The following is a 17,581-nucleotide window of genomic DNA, read 5'->3' on the forward strand; positions in this document are numbered from 1 at the left end:
CAATCTCCCTACTCCAGCCATTCACTGTCCCTGCCATCTCTTTACCCTGGCCATCTCTAAACCCCTGCCATGTCTCTATCCTGGCAATCTCTCGATCTCAGCCGTCTCTCAAACCCTGCCATCGCTCTACCCTAGCCATCTCTCAACCCCTGCCGCCTCCCTACCCCAGCTATCTTTCTATCCCTGCCATCTCTTTATCCCAGCCATCTCTCAACCTTGCCATTTCTCTACCCCTGCCATCTCTTGCCCCATCTGATTTCTCTTCACCCTTGAAGTGTGGCACAAAGCAAGTATGATAGATAAAAATGAGCATCTGACTTGAAAGACTTTGAAAGATTAGTTATTTATATCTGATTTGTTTAATTTTCTTGCCATGCTGCTTTCTATAAATATGGCAAATGCTTAAACTCTCAGTATGATTTCTGTGCCTTTGTAGCTGCTCACACCACTTGCAGCATTCAAAATGATCTGGTATAATAGATATGTTTGCAGGAAGCTTTTATGCATCCATGCTGAAGACTATCCTTTGTATAAAATAAATCATGATATATATTTTTCCGCTGGGTGTTTGTGTTGGGCATGACTCTGTTCAAACAGCTCCACCTGAGAGAATGTGCAGTGGCAGATAATTTAGTGCCCAGAATAGAAGCTGCACACTGAGATAAAAAAAAATTGGTTTTTAATGTCAGAATGGTATTAGATCTTCTGACACAAAGTAGATGTAAATTCAACCTTTTGTTATTTTGTACAGGTCAATTATTCACACCAATAATCATTACTATTTTGTAACTGTGAAGAAAAATGGCCTTTGGTGGGATTTTTGTATTTTTGTGCTCAAGTACGTAAATGTTGTAAATGGGAGAAAAACCTTTTTCCTGTTTAGACACAGTTTGATGGTGCTGGTCTTCAATGTGATGCGCGATTGTAATCTTGTCTTGTACATCTTCGCAAATCTCACTTTATCCTTATCCCCTATTCTAGCATAAAGTGCAAGATGCAGATGGTGTGATCATGAACCTCTTGCTTTCCATGTCACTCCACTTACCTCATCCAATGCCCCTCCCCCCACTTCTGTACTCATGCTTTCATCGAACTGCCAAGACCTGTCACTTCGCCAATCACAGCAACTTGCCCATGAAGGGTGGGAGCAAGAACACATACCTGATAAAGAAGCAATGTTAATTGATCTGACTCATAGCCACCGGCTGAGAAATTGGCACTGTTCCTCCTTTAGAGCAGGGCTTGTCAAAGTGCGGGTCATGACCCACGGGTAGTGCCAGGAGGTTTGATGCATTCCGGCAATGGTCCTGATCACGGGAGAAGCACCCAACAGCCGCTACCGGCATTTTCCTATTGAAAATGGGGGCTGCCTTTTAAATGAGAACAAAATTAGGCTGTGTGCAGTCTTCCAACCATAACTGGCAGCAGTGAGCAGGTCACACATCCTGCACGTACACTTGACGTCAAGCACCCTGTAAATCTATGTGATTTTGGTGTCAAATTATGGAGGAGAGTTTCTTCATTTTCTAGCTGCTAGCAAACAAGGCAAGAGGACTGTGAAGATGGATCATTTTCTTACAAGGAAGAGATGGCATGAGACACAAATAGGCAGTGTGCCTGCTGATTGGGATCTCACATCTGAATCTGCTGGAGAGATGTGATCAGGAGAACCCACGGCAGGGCAGAACAGTGCCAATGTTAGCTCTGTACAGAGTTCGAGGGATTTTGGTGACGACCGAAAAAGAAGCAACTTAACCCGGGAACAAAACAGAATACAGATGATTTCTTGAGGTATGATTCTGTCAATTGTGCCAATGCAAATAAGGATGCAAAGCCCATGTATGTTATATGCAGGGAAGTACTGGCTATTAAGAGGACAAGTTTCAGAATTTGAAAGAGAAATGGTGGATGAAAACTCCTTTTGAGATTGAGACCCAAGTCAGTTATGAACATACAGCTGACACTAAATGAAAAGACTATGTTACTGTACCTGACCTGCAACGGCACATTAAAAACTAACAAGAAATTGACGAGGCTGTCAGCATTCTGGAGCAGCATCTCCCAGGATTATCCAGTGCTGAGTAAAACAAGCATTTTGTTGCTTTTGTCCTTCACGACGACCTACATGGGCGGGATTGGATTTTCCTTTCACACAAGGATGAAAATGGCACAAAGGAACTGGCTGAACTCTGCGCCTGATATGCGCATTATCCTCTCCTCCTGTGAACCTGATTGCAGTGAATTGTGAGGACTAAGCCGGCTCCCCTTTCGCATTAAAGGTAAACAAACGTGGCTTGGGCAGGGAAGGTCGGTCGGCGTGGGCCCTGAAGTTCGGCTGATTTGGCAAAGGTGCATCCTGGGATAAAACATTTGAAAAACATTGCTTTAGAGTTTAGTAAAGAGGCAGAATCAACATGCAGTAAGTGACCAGGTATAAGCTCCTTGCCTTATTGGAGTGCAGCTACCCTGTCCCAGAAGTTCCCTTTATTGGTGTGCAGCATCACTGTGACCTCCCGAAAGTGGTCATGCATGGCATACTTAGAAGTTAGCAATGTCACTGACTCCAATCAAAGCCTGGAGTCCTCAGGTAAAGAGGTTGAGGACCATGGTGATCGTGACTTGCACAAATTCCAGCAAACACAATGCACTCTTCACCAGGTGACAATAGGACAGTCCGAGGTTAAGTGTATATCCAGGAGTGGCTTCAATGGGAAGTGGACTCATTATGGTACCTTATGTCTCATTTTTCCATTCTTGTATATCAAATGATGGAGACCATTTCTAGCAAATATGGAGGGCGCGATTCTCTCAGCCCCGCGCCGGGCTGGAGAATCGCCGCAAACGCGCCATGCTGCCCTGACGCCGGCGTGATTTTCCGAGGTGTGGAAAATCGGTGCCATTTGCGCCGGAGCGTTTGGCGCGGGCCGGTCACGGGCACCATCCACACCTGGTCGCTGCCTGTGGGAACTCTGCGCAAAGGGTCGGTAGTCGGCCTGTGGGGGGGGGGGGGGGGGGGGCTCCGTCCCCGGATGGGGGGGGGCTCCGATTGGGTCTGGCCCGCGATCGGGGCCCACCAATCGGCAGGCAGGCCTATCCCCCCCCGGGCCTACATTGTTGCGAGTCTGGCCCCTGAACGCCTGCGCCATGTTGCCTCGGGGCTGGAGCGTTCAATAAGGCCACCGCGGATGCGCGGGTTGGCGCGTCGCCGCTGCGCATGCGCGGGTTGGCGCCGCCCCCAGTGCTCGCCAGGAAGTGAGGCTGGAGCGCCGTGACCCGCTCCAGCGCTGTGCTGGCCCCCTGTGGGGGCCAGAATCGCTACTGCCTGCGCCCGTTCCGCGCCGTCGTGAAATGCAACAGCATTCACGACAGCACGGACACTCTGTCCCGCAGTCGGAGAATCGCGCCCGGAGGGTTTTAGCGAGAGAACTAGGCAGCAATGTAAAGAAAGCCAAAAATATAAGTGCCCTTTTTTTATTTTTGTAGGGACATATTGCACTTTCCCATTGCATTGAATGTCGTCTGGTTGTTGTACTTCAGGATTGTTGGTCTGTTTTTCAGCTAAATTTTCATGTTCACCCCAAATTCTTGGTAGATGGCCTTGCTAAAGAGTAGGCAGCAGATCATGTTAATGGTCAGACAAATGAAATTCAGCAAATACACAATATAAATACCTTCACAAGACATCATTAATGTTAAACAAAGAGTTGTGGTGAATTGATTTAGGAACATTTCAGAAAACACAGGAAAATAGAAAAAGGTCATTCAGCTCCTCAAGCTTGTTCCAACATTCCATTAAATCATAACTCATATCTACCACAACGTTGCCCATTTTTACACTATTTCCCTTAATATCTTTGTGGTGGCATGTATTAGGTGTAGTACGGTACCTGTGAAGCCGAGAGGTTATTGGCTGACAGGTCCCGGGTCCTGGTTGGACCTGCCGCCTGCTGGCTCCACCCAGAAGGTGGAGTATAAGAGCTCGAGTTCTCCCAGCAGCCGCATTCTGTAACTGAGCTGCTGGGGAACAGGTCTTGCTTAATAAAGCCTCGATAGACTTCATCACTTCTCGACTTGTGTAAGTCATTGTTGCGCTACAATTTATTAAGCAAGCTTAAAAGACTATGGAGCTCCGGATCGCCCCGGAGTGTCTGCGAATCAGCCCCCATGCAGCAAACTCAGTGGCCGTGTTTAAACACTGGCTAGCATGCTTCGAAGGCTATCTTCGAACGGCCCCCAGCCGGACCACAGAAGATCATAAAATGCAGGTCCTGCATTCCAGGGTGAGCCCGGAGATCTACACGTTCATCGAAGACGCGGAGGATTTCCCGACGGCGCTCGCCATGCTGAAAGGCGTCTGCATTTGGCCCATAAACCAGGTCTACGCACGCCACCAACTCGCGACGAGACGGCAAATTCCCGGAGAATCGCTCGACGAATTCTACAGCGCACTGCTGATTTTGGGACGGAACTGCAACTGCCTGCCGATGATCGTGATCGAGCACACGGAGCTGCTAATCAGAGCCGTATTCGTGGCAGGTATGACTTCTTCTCAAATTCGTCAAAGACTTTTAGAGAGAGACGCGCTAGGACTCACAGAGGCACGGGCCCTTGCGGCCTCCCTCGATGTGGCCTCACAAAATGCCCGCGCCTACTGCCCCGACCGCGCGGCAGCCCCTTGGACTCCGTGGACCCCCGTTGCGACCGACTCCCCGGCACCCCCTACCCCCCCTGCAAGCCTGCACGGCTAGAGCATCAGACCATCCCGGTGGGGCCCGCTGCTATTTTTGCGGGCAGGCGAAACACCCATAGCAGCGCTGCCCGGCCCGCTCAGCTATTTGTAAAAGCTGCGGCAAAAAGGGCCATTATGCAGAGGTATGCCGGTCCCGGGGGATCGCCGCAATCCCCGGGGAAGGACAAGGACAGCAGATTCAACCACCTCAACCAGCCCCCCCCCAACGATCCATACGTGACCCACGGGCGCCGCCATTTTGGGTCCCGGACACCACGCGGGGAGGATGGGCGCCGCCATCTTGTGACCCCCCCCCGGCCACCTGCGATTCATGGGGGAGGCCATTTTGTCCACCCCCACCGCGTGCGATCCATGGACGCCGCCATCTTGGCTGACAGCCAAGGACCCCAGCATAGACGGCTCCATGGGGTCTGAAGAAAACGCCGCGAGGCTACTACCACGACTGGCTTCGGTGACCCTGGACCAATCGCGGCCCCGGACGCTCCAAACGGCAACAACAACGGTGCTGGTCAACGGGTACGAGACACCACGCTTGATCGACTGGGAGCACGGAAAGTTTTATTCACCCGGATACGGTAAGACGCTGTTTTCTTTCCATTCGTCCAAGCACTCAAAAGATTTTCCTGGCTGCGGGATCCCATTCAGTAGAGATCAAAGGGTTCTGCATCGCAAACCTAACGGTGCGAGGGAGGGAGTTTAAGAACTATAGGCTTTACGTCCTTCCCCAACTCTGCGCGCTCACATTACTGGGGTTAGATTTCCAGTGTAACCTCCAGAGCCTAACATTCCAATTCGGCGGCCCCATACCCCCACTCACTATCTGCGGCCTTGCAACCCTCAAGGTTGAACCGCCTTCCTTGTTTGCGAACCTCACCCTGGATTGCAAATCCGTCGCCACTAGCAGCAGACGATACAGCGCCCAAGATCGGACGTTTATCCGGTCCGAAGTCCAGCGGCTGCTGAAGGAAGGCATAATCCAGGCCAGCAATAGTCCCTGGAGAGCCCAGGTGGTAGTTGTGAAGACAGGGGAGAAGCACAGGTGGTCGTAGACTATAGTCAGACCATCAATAGGTACACGCAGCTAGATGCGTACCCTCTCCCCCGCATATCTGACATGGTCAATCGGATTGCACAGTACAGGGTCTTTTCCACCGTGGACCTCAAGTCCGCATACCACCAGCTCCCCATCCGCCCAAGTGACCGCAAGTACACAGCCTTCGAGGCAGACGGGCGGTTCTACCATTTTTTAAGGGTCCCATTTGGCGTCACGAACGGAGTCTCGGTCTTCCAACGGGAGATGGACCGAATGGTTGACCAGCACGGGTTGCAGGCCACGTTCCCATACCTCGACAATGCAACCATCTGCGGCCATGACCAGCAGGACCACGACGCCAACCTCCAAAACTTCCTCCAGACCGCTAACGCTCTGAACCTCACATATAACGAGGAAAAATGCGTTTTTAGCACCAACCGTCTGGCCACCTGGGATACGTAGTGCGCAATGGAGTGATAGGCCCCAACCCCGAACGCATGTGCCCCCTTATGGAATTTCCCCTCCCCCACTGCTCCAATGTCCTGAAATGCTGCCTGGGTTTCTTCTCGTACTACGCCCAGTGGGTTCCCCAGTACGCAGACAAGGCCCGCCCGTTAATCCAGTCCACTACCTTCCCCCTGTCGACAGAGGCCCGCCAGGCCTTCAGCCGCATCAAAGCGGATATCGCAAAGGCCACGATGCACGCAATCGACGAGTCCCTCCCCTTCCAAGTCGAGAGCGACGCATCCGATGTAGCTCTGGCGGCCACTCTCAACCAAGCGGGCAGACCCGTGGCCTTTTTCTCCCGGACCCTCCACGCCTCAGAAATCCACCACTCCTCAGTCGAAAAGGAAGCCCAAGCCATAGTGGAAGCTGTGCGACATTGGAGGCATTACCTGGCCGGCAGGAGATTCTCTCTCCTCACTGACCAACGGTCGGTAGCCTTTATGTTCGATAATGCACAGCGGGGCAAAATCAAGAATGACAAGATCTTGAGGTGGAGGATTGAGCTCTCCACCTATAACTATGAGATCTTGTATCATCCCGGAAAGCTGAACGAGCCATCCGATGCCCTATCCCGCGGCACATGTGCCAACGCACAAGTAGACCGCCTCCAAGCCCTCCACAAGGCCCTCTGCCACCCGGGGGTCACTCGGTTCTACCATTTTGTGAAATCCCGCAACCGCCCCTACTCTGTGGAGGAGGTCCATACAGTCACCAGGAACTGCCAAATCTGCAAACCGCACTTTTTCAGGCCAGATAGAGCGCACCTGATAAAGGCTTCCCGTCCCTTTGAACGCCTCAGTTTGGATTTCAAAGGCCCCCTCCCCTCCACCGACCGCAACGCATTCTTCCTGAACATGGTGGACGAGTATTCCCGCTTCCCCTTCGCCATCCCCTGCCCCGACATGACAGCGGCCACAGTCATCAATGCCCTCAGCACCATCTTTACACTGTTCGGCTTCCCCGCGTACGTCCATAGCGACAGGGGTTCCTCCTTCATGAACGACGAGTTGCGTCAGTTCCTGCTCAGCAGGGGCATTGCCTCGAGCAGGACGACCAGCTACAACCCCCGGGGGAATGGTCAGGTAGAGAGGGAGAATGGTACGGTCTGGAAGACCGTCCTACTGGCCCTGCGGTCCAGAAATCTCGCAGTTTCCTGTTGGCAGGAAGTCCTCCCGGATGCCCTCCACTCCATCCGGTCGCTGCTGTGTACCACCACTAACCAAACGCCGCACGAGCGCCTCCTTGTCTTCCCTAGGAAGTCCTCCTCCGGAGCGTCGCTGCCGACCTGGTTGGCAGCCCCAGGACCCATCTTGCTCCGAAAGCGTGTGCGGGCGCACAAATCGGACCCGTCGGTCGAGAGGGTTCACCTTCTCCACGCCAACCCTCAGTACACCTACGTGGCGTACCCCGACGGCCGACAGGACAGGGTCTCCCTGCGGGACCTGGCGCCCGCCGGAAACATGCACACACTCCCGACACTGATCACCCCCTCCTTGTCACCAGCGCACCCCATGGCCGCTCCCTTCTCGGGGGGATCGGTCCTCCTCCCGTGCCCGCCCAGGAGTAAAGGAACAGGAACAAACAGTGCAACGCTCCCAGAGACGACAGTGCCCAAGCCAGCAACTGCACCACCACCGGGGTTGAGGCGATCGACAAGGACGACCAGGGCACCCGCTCGACTCGTGGAATCCGCATGACACCAAAGAAAAAAAAACTTGTAAATAATTCTAACAAAACTGTACATAGTTAACTGTTGGGCTAAATGCATAGCCACTGTACGAAAATTGTTCCAGGGCCAGCCTTGTCAACCCCTACCACCATGCGGACCACCACCCCGCCGGGTTCTTTTTTAACAAGGGGTGAATGTGGTGGTATGTATTAGGGGTAGTACGGTACCTGTGAAGCCGAGAGGTTATTGGCTGACAGGTCCCGGGTCCTGGTTGGATCTGCCGCCTGCTGGCTCCACCCAGAAGGCGGAGTATAAGAGCTCGAGTTCTCCCAGCAGCCGCATTCTGTAACTGAGCTGCTGGGGAACAAGTCTTGCTTAATAAAGCCTCGATAGACTTCATCACTTCTCAACTTGTGTAAGTCATTGTTGCGCTACAATCTTTAAGTAACAAACATCTCTCAACTTGAATTTCAAAATCTCCATTCACCCAACATCCATGTCTAAGGTGTGTGTTACAGATTTCTTCTATGTGACAAAGTGCTTCCTGATTTTACTCCTACATGGCCTCGCTCTCATTTTAACATTATTCCTACTTTTCTGCCACCTTACCTGATTAGTCATAAACTGTTTCATTCATTTCATATCTGGTGGATTTCTAATTTAATATTTATGCAGCCAAAAACAGAGTAAGCGCATGAGGACGCCCCTTTTGGCTTTCAATTTTGCTGTTGCATGGATTTAGAAAAGATTGCTTCAGGCATTATGTGATAGTAGACCTGCAATTATGGAGTTTGTGATTTTCAGTGTTATGGTTGAAAATTGAAAGAAACTCAAAAGTTATGCAGCTGTCAAAGTTACGATGAGTATTTTGAAAAAAATAAGAAGAATTAAAATAAATAAGCTTTGCTGGTCATTTCACCTCTCTGTCATTAAGGTCATTGTGCAAGTACCTATGTACTATAATGACAGCACATTTCATCAGATTAGGCATTAATTTCTGAACTGTTAGATCTGCGCACACAAATATATGCATTCCATACAAATGGACTGCCTCTTTCAGGCAAAGGCTGAGAGACGATATCTGTCGGAATGCATAAATATAATAACTGGTTTCCTCTGAGGATTCAAAGTGTATTTGCTGTCTTACACCACAGTATGAATACTAAATTGCATTTCTTGCCGATACATCCCAGTAGATTATAGAAGTTCTGTTGTGATGAACACTCCACCACTACTATAAAAAACAAACCCCAACATTTAATGGGGAAAAGGTCATAATCTTGAAATTATAACAATTAATAAAAGCAAAGGGAATTTGCAAAACCAAAAAAAAAAGTGCTTTTTCTACATTGCCTTGGAATAAGCCCTGAAATAACACTGTGGGTGTATCCACACCAGATGGACTGGCTGCAGCAGTTCAAGAAGGTGGCTCACAACTACCTCTTCAAGGGACATTAGGAATGAACTACAAATGCTGGTCTTGCCAGGGATGTTCATGCCCCACGAATACTTAGATATAAAAACATTCAGATGAATGAAATGAAATGAATGAAAATCGCTTATTGTCACAAGTAGGCTTCAAATGAAGTTACTGTGAAAAGCCCCTAGTCGCTACATTCCGGCGCCTGTTCGGGGAGGCTGTTACAGGAATCGAACCGTGCTGCTGGCCTGCCTTGGTCTGCTTTCAAAGCCAGCGATTTAGCCCTGTACCAGGTATCTGTCCAATGTAGTACAACATCGTACATCACCCTGATTTTCTCAATGAAAATAAAGATAGTAGAGGACTTTCTATTAATTATGCATGAGAGAATAGTTTTGGAAATGCATGGGAACAGATAGGGAAGCTGGAGAGAAACCATTCTCGTTGGTCGGGGAGTAGAAGGCGAGGGGGTCTTGTGTGAAAATTAGAGCAAGACTTTTTAGGAAGAAAATCAAGGAACACTGGGAGGGATTCTCCGACCCCCGGTGGGTTGGAGAATTGCCGGGTGGCAGCGCAATTCCCGCCTGGCCGCCCCGCGATATTCTCCGGCCCCCCAAAAATCCCGACGACGTGAATTGCGTTGCGCGCCTCGGAGAATGTCGAAGACCGGCGTGACTCAACGGGCCGCGGAGCCGCCCCAATTCTCCGGGCCCCCATGAGCCGAAGTCCCACCGACGTGACCATGGGTCACGCCGGCGTAAATCAAACCACCTATTTAACGGCGACAACCAGTTGTGCTGGTTGACGCTGGCAGTGCGGAGGTAGGGGTCGGCATGGGGCGGCCGCCAGAGAAATGATGGCATGGCCGCAGGTGGTGGTGGGGGGGTCGCACAAGCCATTGGAGTGTGTGTGCCGGGGGGGGGGGGGAGCTGGGGGGAGGGGCTGGGGGTGAGGGGCTGGGGGGGGTGGGGCTGGGGGGGGGGGCTTGGGGAGGGGCTGGGGAGAGGGGCTGGGGGGAGAGGCTGGAGGGGAGAGGGGCTGGGGGGGGGAAGAGGGGCTGAGGGAGGGGCTAGGGGGAGGGGCTGGGGTAGGAAGGGGCTGGGGGGAGGGGCTGGGGAGATGGGCTGGAGGGGAGAGGGGCTGGGGTGGGGGAGAGGGGCTGGGGTGGGGGGTAGGGGCTGGGGGAGGGGCTGGGGGAGGGGCTTGGGGCTGGGGCTGGGGAGGAAGGGAATGGGGGAGAGGGGCTGGAGAGGAGAGAGGCTGGGGTGGGGGGGGAGAGGGGCTGGGGTAGGGGAGGGGCTGGGGAGGTGCTGGGGGAGGGCCTGGGGGGAGAGGCTTGGGAGGGAGGGGGGGGGTTGGGGAGGGTGCATGATGGAGAGGGGGGGGGGGGTTGGAGAGTGTGCGTGATGGAGAGGGTGCGTGCCGGGGAGGAGAAGTTGGGCCTGGGAGGGCGAGTGATGGAGAGGGTACATTACTCATTTGTATTGGCGCAATCTTTCATCCACACCATGTTCGAGGGACGCCCCCCCCCCCCCCCCCCCCCCCCACCTCGGCTGAGGGGCTGGTTGCTAGGCGACAGGGGTTACCCGTTGCGGTCGTGGCTGATGGTGCCTATACAGAAGCCACAGACTGACGCGGAGAACCGCTACAACAATGCCCATGCAGCAACCAGGGGTGTGATACAGAGGTGCTTTGGGCTGCTGAAGATGCGCTTCAGGTGCCTGGACCGCTCTGGAGGGGCCCTCCAGTACCCGGCTGTTAGGGTCGGCCGCATCGTTGTGGTCTGCTGCATCCTGCACACCATAGCCCAGCAGAGGGTCGATGTGCTGCAGGCAGAGGAGGGAGAAGGGCAGGAACAGCAAGACGGGGCGCAGAGCTCCCCAGATTAGGAGGATGGGGGCAATGGTCAGGACAGACAGGGTGGACATGGACGGGAGGCTGTCCACCGTTACTGGCTGGCCAGCGGGTGCGGGACACGCTGATAGCCGCCCGGTTCACGGACTAGGGGGGCGTGAGAATTGCCAAGTATGGGCACAGACTGCACACCACGGCACCAGCCTACCACCCTCACCCCACCCACCCACCCAACACTAACCACCCTCACCCCACCCACCCAACACCAACCACCCTCACCCTGCCCACCCAACACCAACCACCCTCACCCCACCCACCCAACACTAACCACCCGCACCCCACCCGCATGCACACCACCCCTCCATTACACATCCACCTGTGACACAACGGGCCGGGCTCACATGGTCGCCGGTGGAAGCGTGTCTATTGCAGGCCATGGAGGATGTGCATCAGTTTAAGTACACAAGGGGTTAATGTAAATACACTGGGTCTAAATAAACACTAGAGGGAGCACCAGAGACATCATGACACACAGACATTCAACCAATCGGTCAGTAAGATAGGACACGACCAATGGGCAGTCAAGACACACCCAGAGGTCACACTACCACAAGGGGGCTACCCATATAAAAGGACAGGGCACACATGCTCTTCCTCTTTCCATAGGCGACACTCAGAGAGACAGGGGCGGATCAGGGAAGCAAGCACACCCACCACATGGATTAGAGCAGACTGGTTAGTTAGATCGAGTTACTATCGTAAGATTAGCAGGAGAGTCAACCCAAGTAGGAGAATTGTTAACTGTTCAATAAATGTGTTAAACCTATCTCCAAGTCTGAACCTTCCTTTGTCAGAGTATACATCAAGGAAGCAGCTTATGCTACGTGAAGAGGCATAACACAACAATGACAACCCGCCCTGCGATGAGCTCTGGGCTCTCCATCGTTGGACAATATCTGACCCATGGCCACAGTACCACCCTCCACCCGGACCGTCCCTGCATGCGGCCGTGACACTGCAGTGCACGGTCACGTTGTCTGCCCGGGGGGATGGCGAGGGCGACTCGGGGGGGGGGGGGGGGGGGCACACTCACCTGATGCCGACGTTCTATCACCCCTCACACATGCACTGGCGCTCACCTCACACCACCACCTCCCCGCATGCATCGGACAGAGCACAAAGGCAGCTTCTGAAGGTGTGAAAGAGATTTTAATAACAATTCATACACGTGCCCTAGCCCCAGAACTAATCTGTGCCCTGCACCCGTGCCAACTTACTCAGTGTCTAATTTTTTGGCCTTCCGGGCCCGATGACTACGTCGAGGTGATTCCCCAGACGGTGCGGCAGAACTGGAGGTGGACTCCTGTGAGAGGGCAGCCATGTCCTGGGTCACGGACGCCGCCTGCATGGAAAGCCCCGCACCTTGCAGACTACGACCCGTGTCTGACACCGTTGCACCCATTGCCTCCACCGCGGACACCACCCGTGCGGTGTCAGCCTGGGTGGCACGCATGACTGGCACCACTACCTGCTCCTGCACGCGGGTGGACTCCTCCACCTTCGTCTGCAGCTGCCGCAAGCCGGCCGTCACCCCCTTCGGTCGTCCCTTGGTCCGTGCCTGCAATGGGTCTATGGGTGGGTGTGGTAACTCCAGGAACCTGGGACCCATCTGGGCGGCAGGTGGTTGTCTGCGCCGGGCGGCCCTCTGACCGTCCGGCCCCTCGGTTGCTCCTTCCTCCACCTGCTGTACCGGGACGGCTGTGTTGTGCGCACCAGTGAGTGTCCCAGATGACTCATCGCTAAAGTGCCCAACCGAGGTAAGTGTCTCTGCGATGGTGGAGGGTGTAGGAGATAGCAGTGGCGTAATGACGTGCTCCTCATCCAACCCAAAGTACGGGGTCCCCTGGAGTGGTGATTCCTGTCCATCCATCCCCTGTGTGTGGGTGTCGTGTGCGTCCGTGTCCTGGAAGTCGGTGTCCTGTATGTTAGGGTCCTGTGTGTCAGTGTCCTGTGTGTCAGTGTCCTGTGTGTCAGTATCCTGTGCGTCAGTGTCCTGTGTGTTAGGGTCCTGTGTGTTAGGGTCCTGTGTGTTAGGGTCCTGTGTGTTAGGGTTCTCTGTGTCGGTGTCTTGTGTGTCGGTGTCCTGTGTGTCAGTGTCCTATGCGTCAGTGTCCTGGGCGTCGGTGTCCTGTGTGTTAGGGTCCTGTGTGTCGATGTCCTGTGCGTCTGTGTCCTGTGTGTTAGGGTCCTGTGTGTTTGGGTCCTGTGTGCCGGTGTCCTGTGTGTCGGTGTCCTGTGTGTCAGTGTCCTGGGTCGGCTGCGACAGGCCTGTTGCAGTGGCTGCCCTCCTCATCACTGGGTGTGGCCCGCTGGCGTCGCCGCATTCACACTAGATGTGGGCAGCGTCCGCCTGGTCCCCTTCCCCCATATCCCCCCTTCCCCAAATCCCCCCTTCCCCCATATCACCCTTCCCCCATATCCTTAATTCCCCCATACCCCCTACCCGTATCCCCCTTCCCCCATATCCCCCCTCCCCATATCCCCCTTCCCCCACATCCCCTTCCCCATATCCCTCCATAACCCCCTCCCCATATCCCCTTACCCACATATCCCCCCATATCCCCTTCCCCATAATGCAATATACCCCCATACCACTCATATCCCCCCTTCCCCATATCCCCCCTTCCCCATATCCCCCATATCCCCTTCCCCATATCCCCCTTCCCCATATCCCCCTTCCCCATATCCCCCTTCCCCCATATCCCCCTTCCCCCATATCCTCCCTTCCCCATAACCCCCATACCCCCTTCCCCATATCCCCTTCCCCATATACTCTTCCCCATATACCCCCTCCCCATATCCCCCTTCCCCCATATCCCCCTTCCCCATATCCCCCATCCCCCCATTTCCCCCTCCCCATATCCCCCTTCCCCATATCCCCCTTCCCCATATTCCCCCATACCCCCTCCCCCATATGCCCTTCCCCCATATCCCCTTCCCCATATACACCCTTCCCCATATCCCCCTCCCCATATCCCCCTTCCCCCATATCCCCCTTCCCCCATATCCCCCATATCCCCTTCCCCATAATACCCCTTCCCCATATCCCCTCCCCCATATCCCCTTCCCCATATCCCCCCATAGTCCCCATATCCCCATATGCCCCATATCCCCTTCCCCATATGTCCCATACCCTCCTTCCCCATATCCCCCGTCCCCCATATCCCCCATATCCCCTTCCCGCATTTCCCCCTTCCCCATATCCCCCCTCCCCTTATCCACCCTACCCTCATAACCCCTCCCCATATCCCCCCATATCCCCCTTCCCCACCCCCCCATATCCCCTTCCCCCATTTCCCCCCATATCCCCTTCCCCATATCCCCCCATATCCCATACCCCCATATCCCCCCTTCCTCCATATTTCCCTTCACCCATATCCCCTTCCCCACATCCCCCATAGCCCCCATATCCCTCTTTCCCCATATCCCCTACCCCATATCCCCATCACCCCTTCCCCCATATCCCCTTCACCCATATCCCCCTTCCCCCATATCCCCCTTCCCCCATATCCCCTACCCCATATCCCCCTTGCCCCATATCTCCCCTTCCCCCATATCCCCCATATCTCCCCTTCCCCATATTTCCCCATCGCCCATATCCTCCCTTCCCCCATATCCCCATACCCACCCTTCCCCATATTACCCCTTCCCCCATATTCCCCCATACCCTCCTTCCCCATCACCCCCTTCCCCCCATATCGCCATTTCCTCCTTCCCCCATATTCCCCCTTCCCCCATATCCCCCATATCCCCTTCCCCATAATACGCCTTCCCCATATCTCCTCCCCCATATCCCCTTCCCAATATCCCCCCATAGTCCCCATATCCCCATATGCCCCATATCCCCTTCCCCATATGTCCCATACCCTCCTTCCCCATATCCCCCGTCCCCCATATCCCCCATATCCCCTTCCCGCATTTCCCCCTTCCCCATATCCCCCCTCCCCTTATCCACCCTACCCTCATAACCCCTCCCCATATCCCCCCATATCCCCCTTCCCCACCCCCTCATAAGCCCTCCCCATATCCCCCCATATCCCCCTTCCCCACCCCCCCATATCCCCTTCCCCCATTTCCCCCCATATCCCATACCCCCATATCCCCCCTTCCTCCATATTTCCCTTCACCCATATCCCCTTCCCCACATCCCCCATAGCCCCCATATCCCTCTTTCCCCATATCCCCTACCCCATATCCCCATCACCCCTTCCCCCATATCCCCCTTCACCCATATCCCCCTTCCCCCATATCCCCCTTCCCCCATATCCCCTACCCCATATCCCCCTTGCCCCATATCTCCCCTTCCCCCATATCCCCCATATCTCCCCTTCCCCATATTTCCCCATCGCCCATATCCTCCCTTCCCCCATATCCCCCATACCCACCCTTCCCCATATTACCCCTTCCCCCATATTCCCCCATACCCTCCTTCCCCATCACCCCCTTCCCCCCATATCCCCATTTCCTCCTTCCCCCATATTCCCCCTTCCCCCATATCCCCCATACCCCTTCAGTTGAAGGGGGATAAGGGAGGTATGCAGGATATGGGGGAAGGGGGGATATGAGGGGGAAGGGAGCTATGGGGAAGGGGGAATATGGGGAAGGGGGATTTGGGGGAAGGGGGATAAGGGTAAGGGGAATATGGGGCAAGGGGGGATATGGGGCAAGGGAGTATATGGGGCAATGGGGTTATGGGGAAGGGGGTTATGGGAGATATGGGGGAAGGGGGGATATGGGGGAAGGGGAGATATGGGAGAAGGGGAGATGGGAGAAGGGGAAAGGGGGGCAGGCAGTGAGGGGCTGTGCGGCGGGCGGACATTTTGCCGGGTCTCCGGGGGGGGCGTCTTTTGTGCACTGACGCCGCGCGGCGTCACTGACTGCACACGCGTCCGTTACGGGTGGCGCCGCCATGAATGGCGTCACGCCGCTACTAGCCCATTCCCAACCGGAGAATTTGTGACGTTTCGGGGGGCCCGACGTTGGAGTGATTCACGCCATTTATGGCGCCATGTTCGGGCCGATTCACGGAGAATCCCGCCCACTTTGTGTGAGATTCTCCGTTCCAGGACGAAAGGTGAGGTTCTCCGTTTGCCGACGTCGAAATCACATTTGGCGATTTTCAGGAGAATCCCTCTTGACGCTGAAATCTGGGTCGGCGCCTGTTTTCTGATGCTTTGCCCTCTCCAAAATGATGTCATCGGTACGCCACACGTCTTTGGGATGGCTTCAGGACATTACCTGGAGCCCCTTTCCCGATGGTCCGACTTCCCGACTTTCTGGATCACTTGCGGTCTGAGGTTTTGTCCCGCCTCTTGTGGCGGCTGCGGACTGTGTCCAGCATCGCCACAGTCGCGGCGGGAGTCGCTCCGCTGGCCAGGGGGACTTTGGCAGGGTTTGGGGGGACTGCTGGGGCTGGTCCGGGGGTGGCGAGGGAGTTTATGGGGGCTACTATCTGGCAGGCTGGGTCCGCGCACGGCCTGCGCCATGTTGTATGGTGCGACCACTGCAGGTCGCCTCTGTCCGCAGGCGCAGCCACGGTCCCGGCAATTCTCCATCCGCATCTGCAGAGAAAGCTGGGGGTTTTATGTGGCACGGCTGCTAGCCCCCCACCGGCCGGAACATCGGTGCGGGGGCATCATTGACTTTTTGGTCGTAATAATAGACACATGGACATAGCCATAGCTCCGGACATAGCCTCAAAATCGGAGAGTCGAGCCCTAAGTGTTGACGGGGCAGGATCCGTGGAGTTCTACGACAGCAAAACTGGCGCCTAACCTGGACCGATTCAGTGACTATGGAGGGGCTAGTATCGGCACCACGTGGAACACAATTCATTTCCATGAGAAATAGTGCGGGATTCACTCGGTCCGTGAATGACACTCGGGGGGCTGACAAGCTGCAGCCGGATTTGCACATTATAATCCCCACACACACTCATCACAGCCAGCAAGATGGCACTGGATGCGTTGGAGCACATGCATCCCGCTGATGGGTTGGCTGGGCTCAGAGGGCGCCTCGGGGGTGCCCTGGAGGGACACCAATAAGACCTGTGGCCCTAAGTTCACAGTGGGCAGTCAGCGGCGTGCGCAGTTGCATGGCTGCCTTGCAGGCCACGGAAATGGTGCTCCGTGCCTGTCCACCCTGACCCCACAGCCCACCTTCTGGAAACCGCCCAAAGGCCCCCATCCAACGGCACAATTGTCAGCAAACTGTGGCAATGTTGGACACTTTTCGTACACCCTCTCTCCCTCATCAGCCATGGCACCGGTTTCACGATATCTGAAAGCA

This window comes from Scyliorhinus torazame, chromosome 5 (genome assembly GCF_047496885.1).
Source record: "Scyliorhinus torazame isolate Kashiwa2021f chromosome 5, sScyTor2.1, whole genome shotgun sequence".
Classification (NCBI taxonomy): domain Eukaryota; kingdom Metazoa; phylum Chordata; class Chondrichthyes; order Carcharhiniformes; family Scyliorhinidae; genus Scyliorhinus; species Scyliorhinus torazame.